This window comes from Benincasa hispida, chromosome 4, assembly GCF_027475165.1.
Source record: "Benincasa hispida cultivar pf3 chromosome 4, pf3_genome.v1.1, whole genome shotgun sequence".
Taxonomy (NCBI): Eukaryota; Viridiplantae; Streptophyta; class Magnoliopsida; order Cucurbitales; family Cucurbitaceae; genus Benincasa; species Benincasa hispida.
In genome coordinates this window covers 66339956-66344534 of record NC_143481.1, presented here as the reverse complement: position 1 = coordinate 66344534, position 4579 = coordinate 66339956, and positions in this window count along the sequence as shown.

Genomic DNA, 4579 nt, shown 5'->3' with positions numbered 1-4579 from the left:
AGGAACTACAAAAACATTATCCAGTAACAGATAACGTTTCTTGTCCAAAAATAACTCCAGCCTGCCTACAGCAATAGCTGAAACAACCTCACCAGTACTGACTCGAAGAGTCATCTCTCCCTGTGGCAACATTTGCTAGGAGCTAAATCCTTGGTAAGAGGAACTGACATGGTTAGTAGCACCCGAATCAAGGATCCAGGCAGAATCATCATTCTCTTCCAAACACGTCTCCAAGACCAATAAATCATATTTACTGTCTTTAGACTTCCTCCACTTTTGGAGAGTAGTAGGATCAGTATCAGAACCTAAATAATCTCCAAGTTCCATGTCAAAGAACACTTCTCGTCGATGAACTTTAATGAGTCAGCAACACTTGCTTTCTCTTCCTGGAGATTATCTTGGAAACTGACACTACTGGTTTCTTTGTCATCCATCCTTTTGTAATAAAAAATAAGAACTGTTGCTAAAAAAAAACTTGCAACGAGTCCATGATCTCAAGTGCAATGACCATGTTCTCAACCCTTTTGGCCAAAGCATCAGGTATGCTAGTCAATTGTGAATTCGAGCCAACAAGTTAGCCTTCATCCACACTTCATATGCATTACGAATACTTCGTGGTGTATCAAGGGTCGGGACTTGAGGACATTCCTCAATCATGACAAACTCGAGGTCGTTTACCACGAAATATGTTTTAACGGACTCTTTCTACTATATGTAATCGGTCAAACTAGAGGCATTTAACGGAAAAACAAACACGTTGCTAAAAACACAAACACATTGACCTATGTTAGGTTTTAGGCAAATACTCGTTGAAAAACATACAACATCCAATACGGTTTAGCAAAACTAACATGAACCCCATGTGACATCTAGTTTTGCAATGACGCTTCAAAGGTTTAAGACAAAAGCCGTTGAAGGATGGTCAATTTATCCCTCCTCTGAATTGAGACATTCTCAACCAGCCATTAATACCAGAACAACTCTTGCTCCTATAACGACTATCCATCATTGATTTGGTCAAGAAATCATTAACTTACTTAACAATTTCCTGTAAGTGTGACCCGTCATCTTAGGCCCTAGAGTTTCGCCCCAAGCAGCCAATCTGAAGGGAAAAAATCCAACTGGGGCAAAAATTAAAGTGACCCTATCCATTTTTGGAGTTCACCTTGATATTGACCAACTGCACAAACCCATCCGAAGGGGGACACTCTCAAGGCGCCATGAAGGAATGCAAGAATGATCTCATGGTACGAACCAATGAAGGAGACCATAGGACGTGTTGACACACACCCTTCACCCACTTACTATAAATACTCTCTTCGTCCACCTTGATATTGACTCATGCAAACATCATCTGAAGGGGGATGCTCCTAGGGCACCACGAGGCCAAACATGAATCTCACGGCGTGAACATTCAGGGAGAAACGTGAGTGGAATCATTGACATATAAATAAGCAACGAATCAAGCAAACATGCTTCCATTCACCCTTATACTATAACAATTATAATATAAAGATGATGCATGAATATGCTTACTGCATGCATAAATATAGCTCTTATATTTCATGATGCATGCGGATGCTCTCTTATAATTTCATCATGCCATATTATAACACTTATAATATATGATGCATAAATAATTGCATAACCTAAGGTGAGTTTCAACTCTATATGTCATACATTATGACATATAAACAACATACATCATATGTACATTAAGCAAAAGTTGATGAATCGGGATAAGCCTCAAAATCCTTAAAAAAAAAAAGCTAACTATTACAAATAGCAAAGAGTCTCTGGTTTAAACAGACGAACCGGGTCTTGAATTGTCCAGTCGAAGTCCGCATCTTGACTGACCGTGTACCAAACTCCAAGCGATCGCCTACACGAAAGAGTAAACGTTTTACTCAATCATTTACCAACGCTTCCTGAGCTAAACGATCGTGTACCTTGACTATGCGATGAAGCATTAGGCACGCGATCATGCAGCGCGCAACGTACAATGTAAGCATTAAAAGATCATCTAAATGACAATGATGCGGTGAAGCACAATCATCCAAACGATCGTTGAGCAAGTGCGATGGTATCGTATACCGCATGATCTTTAGTTAGTAACTATGCGATGAGGCATGCTAACTACACCAACGTTTAGTGCGCGCACATTTTATTAAACAATGAGCATCAAATGCTCCCACTCGATCGTTTACCTCCGGCGTCCACGCGATTGGGCAACCGCTATGCGATAGAGCAAACACTTTACCCCATGGTTAAGCATTAACTAAATGATCGTTTAGTAAATGCTACACGATGGCGTAGAAAAATCTACACGGTCGTTTACCTTAGGCTACACGATACAACTAACCCTTGGTCTTCTTCCTCGCTGAGAACCGCATCTCCATGCTTCGAAACTTCATCACGAACGACTCAACCAACTCAAACACTTTGAATTACAGACTCGATTGCATGCTAATTATGCCCAAAAACACAGGGGCCCTTACAAATTAACACTTTGTAATTTTAAGGAAAGCTTTAAACAGAGGCAATTAACCCATAAAGATTCATCAACACCATCCACAAACCCACTATGACTATAATTTTAAGGAAAGCTTTAAACAGAGGCAATGCAGAAAACCCACCATGACTGTAAGAGAAGTTCAGAACAGAAATGAAATTTGGAATATCAGAACAACCTAGCTCTGATACCAATTGAAGGAAATCAGACATGAGGATTTCCATGAGTAGCAGAATGATCGTTCCAAATTCTATTTGAAATTGAACATACACAATTACAGTCAAGAAACAGAAACTAACAGGTCATGCACAATACAAAATTACAACATGATTTAAGATGAGATCAGGGGATAGATTATACATAACTTTGAAGACTCATTCTTCAAACTCCCTCAATCACGAACGCTCGATCAGTCTCCAAGATAGCAATACACGAACGCTCGAACACAACGATCGTAACACAACACAATCCACAACAAACACCACACGAACACACAATGAACGACCTCTAAAACCTCGAACTTAGTCGAGTTGAGTGAGGACACTACCACAATGGTTACCTTGATATTCTCGATGTGAGAATCCAGGAGTTGTGGGCTCTGTATGGACTTGGTTAGAGGAAGAGACTGGAGGAACAATAATTGTGTAGACGATTGAGCAAGTAAGAGATGAGAAGTGTCTATCGTATAGTCAAAATGCTCAATCGTGTAGAAGAAGGTAGCCTATCGTATAGACAATGGCCTACGATCATTTAGCTACGACTAGCTGAGTGAACTATCGTAAAGTGACACTCCACGATCATTTAGTCTCTCTATGAGGTATCGTTTAGTGAAACCATTTCACTTGATAATATTCGTGAGTTTCTTTCCGAATTAAGCAACTCTCTTAAAATTTAGGAAAATATTTTTTCTTTTATCTCACAGTTACCATAAAACCACCAATAACCTCCCACTCAATTTGTTATTAGAGAAAAAGAGATAATTCTCCAATAATTAATATTATTATAAATAAATATGATAACCAACTTACCATATTATATTTATAACCTATAGTTTCAATATTTCATCTCATGAAACATATAAACCATAGTTCTTTTTCTATTTTATGGTACTTAATGTAAATCATATTTACATTAATCCTCCACTTGATGTATCTCATACATCACACCGATTATATCATATATAATCGAGTTTTCTCTTGTCAATTTGAATATTTCAAATCAACCCCAAGAACTAATTCTCAACTTGAATCCATTGAGCTACCAAGAGGACCTTATGGACCTGTAGTTTGAAGCTCCAATGGTACATAAATAATTGACTAAACTCTTTAATCATGGGATCCACCATCCGTTAACTGCCGGGCACTCCACTAAAGACCGAAGTTGCACTCTCTTTACTACATACATATTTTGTGTCCATATCAACAAATCAACAGTGCGATAACTTTCATAGATTGCTCGTAAATATAGTTGAGCCAATTTACCGTTATGCCCCTGTAGTTACCTCTAACTCCTTAAGTACCACTGATCTCTCTAATGAACATAAGTCATAGTCCTACTATGACTGAGTCCTCTCTTCCAAAGAAAGACTATGGCCACTATGTTCAAGACCCGGAATCAGCCCTTAAGGGAGTAATCTATCTACTTACCCCTGCTTCGGGGAAGGAGTGAATTCCATCTTGTGTAACTAAGTTCCCAGCTCCCTAATCAGACAAATCTTGAAAAAGGTAGGCTTGTTGAGTTGGCAATCTGGCCACTCTCACCCATACTAATCAAAGGACTACCTTCAAAGACAGGAGTTTCCAAAACACTCAGGATTAAGGTCATGTCACCTATGGTCATTTAGGTAGATGTAAGTCTCAAGTATCAACGACGTTATATAAAGAGACAAATCATCTCGTAGTCCGATCTTATACAAACTCTTTGTATAGGACATCTCCTCTCGCATGTCTCCACATGAATGATCAGGATCTACCATTTGTAGTAGTTCACTATACTTGTAAACCTCTACAAAGCGGGTCATATCCGTAGTATCACCAAGATCAAGTATCCCTCCTTAATCCTTATATT